General features: G+C 37.1%; 1 protein-coding gene across 5 annotated transcripts in view; it reads left to right on the plus strand.

The window, feature by feature from the left end:
- tenm3 (teneurin transmembrane protein 3) overlaps positions 1 to 15,353 on the plus strand; it is a 755,307-nt gene that overhangs the window by 419,871 nt on the left and 320,083 nt on the right. The gene's annotated exons all lie outside the window — the stretch shown is intronic.

A 15,353-nucleotide genomic window follows, 5' to 3' on the forward strand; every position in this document is an offset into this window, starting at 1 on the left:
ATGAGCATTCCTCAACTTTAGTGAGTCCTTGAGTCAAATGCTATTGTCTGTTTGTGATGTTTTTAAGTATAACAAATGAGATTTCAAAATTGGAGATTAAGATCACATGACTTGAGATTTTTTGAAGGGGTCACAATATACATTTTTTTCTAGGCGCTTTCTCACCGTCTCTTCATGATGCACTGTCTTATTTATGTGCCTCCACTTTGACTGTGTCTTCACCTCGATGCGTCCATGTTGTAGTTTTTAGCACTTTCATATCAAGCCTACTGACAGATATAAGTTAGAACTATACGCTACTTTGTATTCGAAATGGCAACAGCGGAGGACCCATGTGCATGTACGAGCCAGTCTGCCCCACAAGAAGAGAATAGAGTAAAAGAAGGAGCTTATTGACTACGATGTTGGCATACTCGCACAAAGCTCTTCGGGTAAAACTGTGCAGCTATCTGCTGACGTCAACAATGGCAAAAATGTCACAAAGGTTTAAAAAAAAAAAAAAGTTATTAATTTTTTTTCCGTTATTTTAATTTTTTCAATCTGTCCTGTGCAGCCACTCAGGCAAATCATATAGTTGATGTACATGCACAGATTTAGTTTACAAAAGAGAAGTGTTGGATACTTTTCCTGCTGCCTTATTTGTATTTGACTTTATTAAATGTTTGGGAAGCATTTTATTAAACAAAACCAATTTTCTTTTAAGTAATTATAAAATTCATCAGAGCTGTTTATCTATTTTATGGAAGAATGCAGTTAATCATAGAATGGATGTACCTCTGCGAAATAGTGTTTTAAAATATTATTTCACAGAGATAAAACAAAAAAAAATGTGTTAGTTTATTTAATTTTCTACAAATGCTACTGAAATATTTGTTCCCTCACTCTTAACTTAAAGTAACTTTTCCTCATTGTTGTCCTTAATTTGTCCAAGAGAAAAATTCATAAAGCAATTACTGTCCAGACCGTAAGATTATAATGTAAATGTCTCAGCTGTAGTTGATTTATTCCGGGAAAGTTGAAGCAAATTCGAGAACACATACTGAGTCGCACATCTGTCTGGGAGGCAGCTCTTAGGAAAACAACAGTGGAGATTAAATGTCACAGAAGACAATTACTGTAGACGTTACACGTGTATTAAAAAGAGATGAACCTGAATTAAAATGATGCACAAAAAATGTGGAATTAAGAAAAAAGTTTGACTTTTTGAGATGTGGAAAAATGTCATTCTTAAAGGGGAGCTGCACTTGTTTTTGAATTTTTTTTTACTATCAAACACAATACATATGTGAGACAAGAAGACGTATGTATTTTTTTTAATGCATTCTAAATCTTAAATAAAAGCTAGCAATAGGTGGCTAACAGTGCCGGTTATGATGCTTCAATCTGTTCAATCAATCAATCAATCAAAATAGATTGATTGATTAAATAGTTCACAGTAGCACTATACATAATCACAATACCAGGGCGTGCAGTGAGGGGCATTTTGTACTCCCTCCTCCCAGGAAGAATGCTTTGCGGAAATATTTTACTTATAGATCTTTATCGCTCTGGAATAACCTGCCTCGAATTCTCACCAGCATTGAAAGTAAACAGGTTTTTAAAAAGAGAGTAATATTTTGTCTGAGTCTTTAAATTAGTTTGCTCGTTGATGATTTGTTTTGTTTTATATTGTGTAGTTATATGTATATGGTAATTATTATTCTGTGACTGTAAATTGTTTGCTTGTTTTTTTATTGATGCTTTTATTTTTTTTCTGTATTGTGTAGTTATAATTATATGCTTTTACTTGTAATTGTATTTAATTGTGGACCCCAGGAAGACTGGTGGGTTGTTGAGGCAACCAGCTAATGGGGATCCTTAATAAAAATCAAAATCAAATCAAAATCAATCAAAGTTTATTTGTATAGCCCTAAATCACAAGTGTCTCAAAGGGCTGTACAAGCCACAACGTTACGCCTATAAAGCACTCTGGAAAACATCCCAAAACCTCCAATTACTTTTTTTATACATGCTGTGAATATCAATGTAATGTATTGACAGGCACATTCATAATAACATGTAGTATTTACCGTATTTTGGTCATTTTAAGCATTCCAAGATCACAGAGCGCAACACAACGTTCACTATATCGTTCAACAATAACAACTACTACTGATCATGTCAGACTTTATGAAAGCAGACTACATGAGAGCCAAAAACAACTACCGTATTTTTTGAGGCGCACCTAAAATCCTTTCATTTTCTCGAAAATGGACAGTGCACCTTATAACCTGGTGCACCTAAAGTACGGAATACTTCTCAAAGCTATTTTATTTGGTACATGATGGAATGATAAGTGTAACCAGTAGATGGCAGTCACACATAAGAGATACGTGTAGACTGCAAGATGACGCCAGTAAACAACACCAAAACGTTAAATGTTCCATTGAGAATATAGAACATTACACACGTTGCTCAAAAATGTCTCAACATGTTGTAGTACGACTTTGGTAAGCTATGAAGCCACACCGCTTGATGGATTGTCGGCGCATTACGGCTACCATAGTCAGACGTACTGTGCTTCAACATACGAGTATTATTATGTTGCGTGTATAAGGACCACAAAAAAAATGGCACCTATTAGCAGACATATTACCTGGCGTTTTGTTTTGCAATATAATGCAAAACCAACTTTTCTTACCTTCTGGTACCTGCTGATGTGTATTTGGGTTCTGCATAAGTCCTGAAAATTGGCGCGCGTCCGCCATTGTAGTCCATGTCGACGATAAGCTTCTTCATTTTCTCTATCTTCTTGTTATGGGACATTCATCCTCCGCTGTTGCCATTTCTAATGTAAAGTAGCGGAAAGTTCTAACTTACATCCGTCAGTAGACTCGCTATGGAAGCGCTAAAAACTACCGGTGTTGTGGGTTTACATTATTCACTCAAGGAACTTTAGTTATTAGAGAGTTCCGGTTGGACACATGATGATTTTTAAGCCTGAACATACGGAGGATGAGCTTCACATTTTAGAAGCTGCGTAATAAGCAGATCCAACTATACTAACCATACCCTAAGTAGCAGTAGTGCTACGTGCCAAACAAGAAATACAAAGTACAAAATACAATGTCTGTTTCCACTGAGATGCTAACTGATGGGATGTTTTTATGTTTCAACAAGACTTGTGTTTCCGGATTAGATGAGCATCATGATCCTCCTCCGTTAAAAAATGCGAGGAGCAAACAAGCATATTATCTTGTCTTCCTAGCAATGTGTTCTAGATATAAATTGAATGTTACAGTTGGCTTACTCGTCAGGTTATGGCCACTGCCTTTCACGGACTAGTACAAACTTTTACCAACTCAGAGGCGATGCAGCAGCTCAGTATGTCAATAGCTGCATAACTTACCTCTCGGTGATCAATGTGCCGTGTTACTAAAAGTAGTTCCTTGGCGTTTGCTCCCATAATAACGGTGTCGCTAATCCTTGGTTAATATGCTGGTCACAACAAGTAAATGGAGCAGTGTTTGTGGTTTTTGGATGTTTTTCTAGAGGGCTTCATAAGCCGAATAGATGACTCCCGTTAGGTACATTGTTTGCCACCTCTTGCTAGCGGTATTTTGCGATTTAGAATACAGCAAAAAAGAGAAACACAAGTGGCCTGTCTTAAAAAGTGCCGTTCCCCTTTAATGTTTTGATGTTAGAACAGTTTGATCATTTAAATGCAATTTTGAGGTCCTGAAAATGGTGCATTTTGGAAAAACGAGGCATTTTTGGAATCTTAGGAATTGATAACCTGATGTTTTAAACAAGCTGGATGTTTTGGTGATGGAAGGGTTAGAAGTGGTTGAAAAATGGGAACGTAATAAGAAAAAATAAGAATTTGGGTTTGGTAAATGTGACATTTCAGGAAAATTTGAATTTTTGATGTGAGAAATATGCTGATGTGTGTTGAAAGTTTGATAAGAATTGTGGAAATGTGAAAATTCAGGAAAAGTTTAACTTCTGGAGTTGTTTTTTTTTTGTTCAAAATGTCCTGAATAGTCCATAGTTTTCATGTAGGAATGGCATTGTTTCCAACTAGAGATGTCCGATAATATCGGCCGATAAATGTTTTAAACTGTAATATCGGAAATTATCGGTATCAGTTTTGTTATTATCGGTATCGTTTTTATTTTTTTTTATTTTTTATTAAATCAACATAAAAACACAAGATACACTTACAATTAGTGCACCAACCCAAAAAAACTCCCTCCCCCATTTACACTCATTCACACAAAAGGGTTGTTTATTTCTGTTATTAATATTCTGGTTCCTACATTATATATCAATATATATCAATACAGTCTGCAAGGGATACAGTCCGTAAGCACACATGATTGTGCGTGCTGCTGGTCCACTAATAGTACTAACCTTTAACAGTTAATTTTACTCATTTTCATTAATTACTAGTTTCTATGTAACTGTTTTTATATTGTTTTACTTTCTTTTGTATTCAAGAAAATGTTTTGAATTTATTTATCTTTTATTTTATTTAAAAAAAAAACAACAACCTTATCTTCACCATACCTGGTTGTCCAAATTAGGCATAATAATGTGTTAATTCCACGACTGTATATATCGGTATCGGTTGATATCGGTATCGGTAATTAAAGAGTTGGACAATATCGGAATAACGGATATCGGCAAAAAGCCATTATCGGACATCCCTATTTCCAACGATATAATCAAATGATAGTGCTCAAGGGGCATTGGGTACATGACGTCAACAATCACAATGACGTCAATGCGTTTTGTGATGATGAACTTCTAGCAAATGACCATTTTAAAAGTCCCATTTCAATGACTTTATGCATGAGCGTGAACAGGTGGCGTTGAGTATTCAACTCTGGCACATGTGTATATAATTATTTCTGGTCAGAGAACGCAAAGTCATCAGATTTTATGTGCAATGGCAACAAATAGACTCACATTTATGAGGTGTCAATTAAACCGTAGCTTGAAATCTGCATTTGTTTGTGAGCCATAATAATTAATTTGTTCAGCAGTCCGATGCTATTTACTAAATAAACACAGCTGTCAGTCCAACTATACTCAAAATATCAATAAAACAACACACACACTAGGGGAAGCCCTTAATTCTTCAAATATAAGCATTGTAGTGGTAGAAAACTCACATGGGCCATAACTTCCGCACCGACTGTTAAAGACAAAAAATGGAAACAGAAGTGGCAGTTCTCAAGTGAAAAGGTAAAAAATAAATGTCTCCGCATAAACACGCATGGACCATCATGTTATTTATAATGTCTAACACAAAGGCTATAGATAAACTTTATCCATATATCTAAAGACAAATATTTCTTCTTTTATTCTTTAATAATATCAACTTGTCAGCTTTTTGTCATTACATGATGCCTTCATTTCTATTTTGATAGAGGGAGGTATTTTAAAAAATATATATATTTATAAATATTTTTAAGGTATGTACATGTACATGTAGAGGCTGTATCGGAACAGATCCACTAAGAGTTTGAGCAGAAATATGTCATATAAGAATTAACTATACACAATAACACATTAACAAAATGCTGTGTCACATGAATGGTTTTTGAAGTAAAACCTTTGTGACATGAAAAAAACACAAGTAATGTAAAAAAAAAACCATGTTGTTTACTTTTTGATAACAAAATAAAACACAAAGCAGTTTGGCTAAGGAAGATGAAGTCTAATAAACAAGCGTTGTTCTTCTTAAACACCTCCTAGTGGTTCAGTACAACAGTTTGGTCAACAACAACAAAAAAAAAACAGGAGTGAAAACTCTCACATCGAATACACAATCTTCACAGCCTGCGTTCAGTTCGATGAGATGACAAAACATTTGAGCTAGTATTGATGTTCTTTGAACACTGATACAGTTTGCAGTTAAATAAAGGAGTGAACATCCCAGTCAACAAACTAAAGACGTTATAAACAAGTTGTGACAACGCTCACGACACATCGCCTGCTGCATGTTTCCTCACCTCATTAACTCTCAGTCACAGCAGCTGAAGGACGCTGTATTGAGAAAATAAAAACAACATCAAATAGTTTTTCTCCTTTGCTGTATATTTTTAGAGTGGGGACAAGCGCATCCGTCTCCAATATTGTCCACACCTGTCTCCATCTAAACACAGCAGTGCGCTCTTAAACGCACGCCGAGAAGCGAGGGAAAAATGACATTAAACCAAGCGCTTGGCTCCGTTTACTCCGAGGGGAAATCTCCGGAGCAAAGTCCGTGTAGTTAGTCCGCCATGATTATCAAGCCAAACGACGCTAGTGTGCATGCACCTGACTTCGTGTTGCCTAAAATGCATTAATAAATGACGTGTTTTTTTGTAATAAAAAAATTAGACGGTATTACTAACCGTCTGGAATTTTATCGCAAATTATCACTATAGTGGGACAGCACGGTGCCACAGGGGTTATTGCATGTGTCTCACAATACGAAGGTCCTGAGTTCAATCCGGGGCTTGGGGTCTTTCTGTGTGGAGTTTGCATGTTCTCCCCGTGACTGCGTGGGTTCCCTCCAGGTACTCCGGCTTCCTCCCACCTCCAAAGACATGCACCTGGGGATAGGTTGATTGGCAACCCTAAATTGGCCCTAGTGTGTCAATGTTGTCTGTCTATCTGTGTTGGCCCTGCGATGAGGTGGCGACTTGTCCAGGGTGTACCCCGCCTTCCGCCCGAATGCAGCTGAGATAGGCTCCAGCACCCCTCGCGACCCCGAAAAGGACAAGCGGTAGAAAATGGATGGATGGATTATCATTATTGTGTTTATTGTTACACCCCTAGTCCATTAACAAGTAAAAAGTCAAGGGCGATAACGGCATGTTCTTGCCGCCAATGCTGGTCAATTTTTTAGGGCATTACGGCAAATAACGAGGGCGGTCGCGGCACTTGCCGCGGTTGCCCTGGTTAAATTCGAGAAATGATTCTACTAAATGATCAACAACATAAAGATTTGTCCTTAAATGTATGGATAGCATTTATTTAGCCCTTGTGTTTAGGGATGTCCAATAATATCGGCCTGCCGATATTATCGGCCGATAAATGCGTTAAAATGTAATATCGGAAATTATCGGTATCGTTTTTTTTATTATCTGTATTTTTGTTTTTTTTAATTTTTATTTGTATTAAATCAACATAAAAAACACAAGATACACTTACAATTAGTGCACCAACCCAAAAAACCTCCCTCCCCCCATTTCTTTCTGTTATCAATATTCTGGTTCCTACATTATATATCAATATATATCAATACAGTCTGCAAGGGATACAGTCCGTAAGCACACATGATTGTGCGTGCTGCTGGTCCACTAATAGTACTAACCTTTAACAGTTAATTTTACTCATTTTCATTAATTACTAGTTTCTATGTAACTGTTTTTATATTGTTTTACTTTCTTTTGTATTCAAGAAAATGTTTTTAATTTAGTTATCTTATTTTATTTATTTTTTTTAAAAAGTACCTTATCTTCACCATACATGGTTGTCCAAATTAGGCATAATAATGTGTTAATTCCACGACTGCATATATCGGTTGATATCGGTATCGGTTGATATCGGTATCGGTAATTAAAGAGTTGGACAATATCGGATATCGGCAAAAAGCCGTTATCGGACATCCCTACTTGTGTTAGACTATTTCATTACAAATTACATGATGATGACACGTTCCAACCGACACTGTTTTTATTTAACATAATGAATAATCGTGATTAATAGTCGTCATTTCAATAATGATCGAAATAATCGGGATTATTAGTTTGCCCATAATCAAGAAGCTTTAAGGCAGGGGTATCAAACGTAGGGCCCGAGGGCCGGATCAGGCCCGCGAACATGTTTTATCCGGCCCGCGGGATAAAATTGTATGAAGTATGAAAATTAACCTGAAATTTTTAATGAAAGAAACAGCTGTTCTTAATGTGTCCACTGGATGTTGCAATATCAATTATTTGTATCTTTGTAGATGATGCTACATATGTACAAAATAAACCACATGTCGAGGAAAATGATCAAACTACATAAATAACATGTTGTAATTTGATTTTGATATAATTTTTTTGTCTTGATAATTTGACCAATGAACATTATCACATCATTTATTCAGAAAATATAAATAACGACAAAAAAAGATAGAATACTATTAACCCCAACAGGTAATTGTTAAAAAAAAACTAAACAACATTATGATTTGTACAATTTCAGAATGTGCTTGTTCTATTTTTAAACAAAGAAAACAATCTGAAGATGTCTTTATTTTTAAGTTACCGTGCATTATATCGGCCAAAATGCATTAAAAATGAATACATGGGTATGTATGTACGGGTTTTAATGGTTTGACAAATGTAAAACTTGGACACACTCACATTCATTTTCAATGAGGATGTTGTTGTGGAAAATGTGGAATTGTAGGAAGAAAAAAACAAACTTGTAACGTGCAAAAAGATAGCCGCAATGTTTTGAATGAGCTTAGTCTGTTGATGTTGCATTGCTCTGAATGGGTTGAGAAATGTACAGTGTTTCCTATAAACTGCCAAGATACCTGTGGCGGTGGGGGCGTGGCTATGGGCGTGGTCACCGTGACATCAATGAGTAATTTGCATAATTTACTACAATGATATGATTTTCTCTAAAAAGGCTCAAAAAATGTATACTTACTAATGAATAATAACAGTTTTGTTTTAAACGTCCATCCATCCATCCATCCATCCATTTTACAATATAATTACAACACTTTATGTACATATTTATATACAGATTTGAACAAGAAGTTATTCACTGAAATATATTTATTAATTGTGGTTCTTACAAAAAATATATCTTCTAAAATATAAAAGCTAAAATGTCTCTTAAAGCTCTGCCCCTTTAATTAGTGCATACTAAATAAATTAACTTTAGCCTACTACTACAACCATATTATTTACCAGCAACATAAAGTGAAACAGAGGCAGAGGTGTCCTGCCACAGTCAGTAACAAATAAACAGAAAACAGTAGTGGTCAAATACAAATAAGGCAACAAGAGAAGTATCCTACACTTCTCTTTTGTAAAGTAAATCTGAACAGCCTATATGGGCATCTACATCAACTATATGATTTGCCTGAGAAGCTGGACAGGACAAAAAAAAAAAAAAAAAATTATTTTTTTTATTTGTGGCGGACGTAATTCTTTCGTGGCGGGCCGCCACAAATAAATGAATGTGTGGGAAACACTGAAGTAGTTGATCCTCCCAAAAAAATGATGGCAAATAATAAAAAGAATAGTGCAGAATACCTTACAGTGTGTTGTGTATGCTCTCCTGCACTCACAAAATGATAAAAGGTTTTCCAGACAGCCCAAGAAAAATGTAAGGTCGCTCAGGAGACCACAACAAAGACGAGTGTGTGTGCATGTACGTGTGTGTGTGTGTGTGTGTGTGTGTGTGTGTGTGTGTGTGTGTGTGTGTGTGTGTGTGTGTGTGTGTGTGTGTGTGTGTGTGTGTGTGTGTCAAGAAGGGGAAGGCTCTCACTTATTTACTCACTCCCTCTTTCACTCTATTGCGTGTGCACATAGTGAACATTGTTTTGATATTAACATTAAAAATTAAGAGTTATTAGCCATTATTTACGGTTTTTACCAACGTTATTTTGTGCACGCTACGTCGTTGTGTTTGTGTTGTTCCAATTTAAGGGGAGACGTGTCAATGTGTTGTTATGTCGGTGTCTCCGGAGTGTTTTCTTGTGAAGAAGCTCTGCTCTCCACTACTCTGGGTTTGCTCTTCCTGCCCGTTGTCCTGCCCTCTTCTTTTATCTCTCATCTCATTATTGTTTGCTGGCTCCTGTTCTACTGCACGTCCCCCCCGGCACCTTGTGTGTGGAGGACCTGGTGAAACATAGCCAGATATAGGCAAACATTGTTGGCATTTATTATTTTCATTTAGCAGATAAGCACACGAGGTGCTGTTGCATTTGTTCTATATTGTTCCCTGCTGCACGCATGCTTTATCTGTACATAAATTATTCTGTTGGCCCACTGCATATTTTCTCAAATAAAAGAGCACAAGGGACTCGGACCACAAGTTGTTTTGCCCTGTAAAAGAAATAATTTATGATAATACTTTAACATTTTTACTTAAACTAATAATTGAGCATTATTTTTAGGAATTGGCCATATAGCCTAAAATCTATATTGTGCCCGCCTGTATATATTATTTGGTATACAGTCGTTTAATGGCTAAGTTGACATACACTTGTAAAGAACATAATGTCATGGCTGTCTTGAGTTTCCAATAATTTCTACAACTCTCTATTTTTTGTGATAGAGTGATTGGAGCACATACTTGTTGGTCACAAAAAACATTCATGAAGTTTGGTTCTTTTATGAATTTTGAAAATATGAGCAAATCTGCTGGGTCAAAAGTATACATACAGCAATGTTAATATTTGCTTACATGTCCCTTGGCAAGTTTCACTGCAATAAGGCACTTTTGGTAGCCATCCACAAGCTTTTAGTTGAATTTTTGACCACTCCTCTTGACAAAATTGGTGCAGTTCAGCTAAATGTGTTGGTTTTCTGACATGGACTTGTTTCTTCAGCATTGTCCACATGTCTAAGTCAGGACTTTGGGAAGGCCATTCTAAAACCTTATTTCTAGCCTGATTTAGCCATTCCTTTACCACTTTTGACGTGTGTTTGGGGTCATTGTCCTGTTGGAACACCCTACTGCGCCTAAGACCCAACCTCCGAGCTGATGATTTTTTTCATGATCCGTGGCCCGGATCATGTTTTTGTTATATTCTGTTAGTTTTGGACTCCCTTAGTTCCTGTTTTTGTGCACCCTTGTTTGCTTTTAGTTACCATGGGCAGTGTTTCCCATAAACTGCCAAGATACCTGTGGCGGTGGGGGCGTGGCTATGGGCGTGGTCACCATGACATCATCGAGTAATTTGCATAATTTACTACAATGATATGATTTTCTCTAAAAAGGCTAAAAAAATGTACACTTACTAATTAATAATAACAGTTTTGTTTTAAACGTCCATCCATCCATCTATCCATTTTACAATATAATTACAACACTTTATGTACATATTTATATACAGATTTGAACAATAAGTTATTCACTGAAATATATTTATTAATTGTGGTTCTTACAAAAAATATATCTTGTAAAATATAAAAGCTAAAATGTCTCATAAAGCTCTGCCCCTTTAATTAGTGTATACTAAATAATTTAACTTTAGCCTACTACTACAAGCATATTATTTACCAGCAACATAAAGTGAAACAGAGGCAGAGGTGTCCTGCCACAGTCAGTAACAAATAAACAGAAAACAGTAGTGGTGGTAGATAGACACAGAGCTTCATCAAACATCTGATCCACTGAACAAAGAGCTCCAAAAATCTTGAACTTTAGACTGCCATCAGTTTTACTCCCTACACTTAACCATGTGTTTCCTACTGCCTGCAGACTTTGCACCCTTTGTTATAAACACATGTTGTGTTTCTAATATAAATACATTTAATAAAGTCAAATACAAATAAGGCAACAAGAGAAGTATCCTACACTTCTCTTTTGTAAAGTAAATCTGAACAGCCGATATGGGCATCTACATCAACTATATGATTTGCCTGAGAAGCTGGAGAGGACAAAAAAATAAATAAAATAATAATAATAATTTTTTTTTATTTATTTTTTTTAATTATTTTTTTAAAAATTTGTGGCGGACGTAATTCTTTCGTGGCGGGCCGCCACAAATAAATGAATGTGTGGGAAACACTGATGGGTGCTTATTGTTTCCACCTGTCTCTGATTGGTGCTCGGGACGTTCACCTGTTTCCCGAGCACTAATCAGAGGGACTATTTAATCCTGCCTTTGCCGGTCAGTCAGCCTGGCTTCATTGTTTGCTTCATGCCACAGTTACGTGAGTATTCTTTATCTCTAGTCTATGTCAAGTGTTAGCTTTTTCCTCTGACTTGTTTTCAGTTTTTTGGTACTTGTTTGATTTCGACAATAAATCATGTTCTTACCTGCACGCCCTGTCCGGAGTGGTCCGTTTGCATCCCGGGGGAACGAACCTCGCAGCAAGCTGCGACCACCCGCACGTGACAGATTTTAGGTTGTCCTGAAGAATTTGGAGGTAATCCTTCTTTTTCATTGTCCCATTTAAAGCACCAGTTCCATTGGCAGCAAAACCGGCCCATCGCATATTACTGCCACCACCATGCTTGACGGTAGGAATGATGTTCCTGGGATTAAAGGCCTCACCTTTTCTCCTCCAAACATATTGCTGGGTATTGTGGCCAAACAGCTCAATTTTTGTTGCCAAGGGACATGTAACCAAATATTAACATTGCTGTATGTATACTTTTGACCCAGCAGATTTGGTCACATGTTCAGTAGACCCATAATAAATTCATAAAAGAACCAAACTTCATGAATGTTTTTTGTGACAAACAAGTATGTGCTCCAATCACTCTATCACAAAAAAATAAGAGTTTTAGAAATTATTGGAAACTCAATACAGCCATGACATTATGTTCTTTACAAGTGTATGTAACTTGGCTCCTAATTTATCTGCTGACACATTCAATACCATATCGTACCATGAATTTTTATTCAAAACTATAATTAATATACTTGCTCATTTACTGTTACTAGCTGGTTATTTCTGTGGTTCTACCTACACTCCTGTTCAAATGTTATTAGCAATTTATTGTCAATCTTTCATTTGTTTTGGGAGATACTACAAATGAGAGTAACTGGGTATCGATCTGATTTTAAGTTGGTACAAGGCCAGTGTTGGTCATACCAATGCTTAAAATGTTCAAGTTTATTGATTGATTCCATTTTAATCCCAATTATAATCAGACACAACACAGGATGGTAGTGTAACAATATCAATTAAATATTAACAGTATTTATTTCTCTTGGCCCTGATTTGTCATGATGACGATGTCCATAAAGCCCTGGAGGTAACCATTGCTGACTTAGAAGATGCTTTTGCACTGTGGATAGACATTCGCCATTAGCGCCAATGCTACATTGCGTTAAGAACGCTTTCGTTCACTTGTTGCTGTCAAATTTGCGGGACACAGCTAGAATGTGTTATCAACATGCATTATCACTATATAAAGGTAGTCTTAAAAGCTCTATCGTCGGCCAAATTTATATAGAATATATTGTCTATGTAATTATTGTAATTAATGTTATAATGTCAATACATTTTACTTGTAGATTTAAAGGCCTACTGAAATGAATTTTTTTTATTTAAACGGGGATAGCAGATCCATTCTATGTGTCATAGTTGATCATTTCGCGATATTGCCATATTTTTGCTGAAAGGATTTAGTATAGAACAACGATGATAAAGTTCGCAACTTTTGGTCGCTGATAAAAAAAGCCTTGCCCCTACCGGAAGTAGCGTGACGTCACAGGAGGTAGGATTCCTCAAAATTCCCCGTTGTTTACAATGGAGCGAGAGAGATTCGGACCGAGAAAGCGACGATTACCCCATTAATTTGAACGAGGATGAAAGATTTGTGGATGAGGAACGTTAGAGTGACGGACTAGAATGCAGTGAAAGACATATATTTTTTCGCTCTGACCGTAACTTAGGTACAAGGTCTCATTGGATTCCACACACTCTCCTTTTTCTATTGTGGATCACGGATTTGTATTTTAAACCACCTCGGATATTATATCCTCTTGAAAATGAGAGCCGAGAACGCGAAATGGACATTCACAGTGACTTTTATCTCCACGACAATACATCAGCGAAGCTCTTTAGCTACTGAGCTAACGTGATAGCATCTGGCTCCAATGCAGATAGAAACAAAATAAATGAATCCCTGACTGGAAGGATAGACAGAAGATCAACAATACTATTAAACCAGGGACATGTAACTACACGGTTAATAATTTCCAGCTTGGCGAAGCTTAACAATGCTGTGTTGCTAACGACGCCATTGAAGCTAATTTATCAACCGGACCTCACAGAGCTATGCTAAAAACATTAGCTATCCACCTATGCCAGCCAGCCCTCATCTGCTCATCAACACCCGTGCTCACCTGCGTTTTTTTTAGGACTGTTTTAAAACATGAATAAATGAGCAAAATGTATTTGACTATTTTAACTCAGTATGTTGTTGTGTACTGCTATTTTGACCTCCATTGGATTGATTTTAATATTGATTTTTAACAGGCAAAGAGGAGAACGTTATCAATGCGTCCCCTGCATCCTTCCATTTTTCTGTATGTGGAAAAACCTTTTTTGGACATTCCTGTCTTGCAGCACATACCAGTTTATCTTTCGTGTTAGAACACGGCATTCCATGTTTCCCTCGGGCATCATGTGGAGATGCCAGCAGGCACAGAACTCAGTATTTCACTTGAAAGTCATTTTGGAACATTGATCAGAGCCTCAGATGTGTATTGCCTTAAGTCTCCTCGGCAATCACTGCTGGGTTAACATCATGTCCGCATCTAGCAGACTGGACTTCTGCACTCGGTTTATAGTTTGGATCAGTGTTTCTCAAACATTCGGTCAGGCCCTCCCCGTGAAATGCCTCTTTGAATGAAACACACACATCCACACACACATTGCAAGGAATTTAGGGATTTCACCATCTACAGTCCATAATATCATCAAAAGGTTCTGAGAATCTGGAGAAATCACAGCACGTAAGCGATGATATTACAGACCTTCGATCCCTCAGGCGGTACTGCATCAAAAAGCGACATCAGTGTGTAAAGGATATCATCACATGGGCTCAGGAACACTTCAGAAAGCCACTGTCAGTAACTACAGTTGGTCGCTACATATGTAAGTGCAAGTTAAAACTCTACTATGCAAAGCGAAAGCCATTTATCAACAACACCCAGAAACGCCGCCGGCTTCGCTGGGCCCGAGCTCATCTAAGATGGACTGATGCAAAGTGGGAAAGTGTTCTGTGGTCTGACGGGTCCACATTTCAAATTGTTTTTGGAAACCGTGAACGTCGTGTCCTCCGGAACGAAGAGGAAAAGAACCATGCGGATTGTTATAGGCACAAAGTTCAAAAGCCATATCTGTGATTGTATGGGAGTGTATTAGTGCCCAAGACATGGGTAACTTACACATCTGTGAAGGCACCATTAATGCTGAAAGGTACATACAGGTTTTGGAGCAACATGTGTTGCCACCCAAGCAACGTCTTTTTCATGGACGCCCCTGCTTATTTCGGCAAGACAAAGCCAAGTCACATGTTTTTAATTTTCCTGAGGGAACTCTCCTGAAGGAATCAATAAAGTACTATCTATCTATATATCTACAACAGCGTGGCTTCATAGTAAAAGAGTGCGGGTACTAGAC

Source organism: Entelurus aequoreus, linkage group LG22 (assembly GCF_033978785.1).
Source record: "Entelurus aequoreus isolate RoL-2023_Sb linkage group LG22, RoL_Eaeq_v1.1, whole genome shotgun sequence".
In the NCBI taxonomy this organism is placed as follows: domain Eukaryota; kingdom Metazoa; phylum Chordata; class Actinopteri; order Syngnathiformes; family Syngnathidae; genus Entelurus; species Entelurus aequoreus.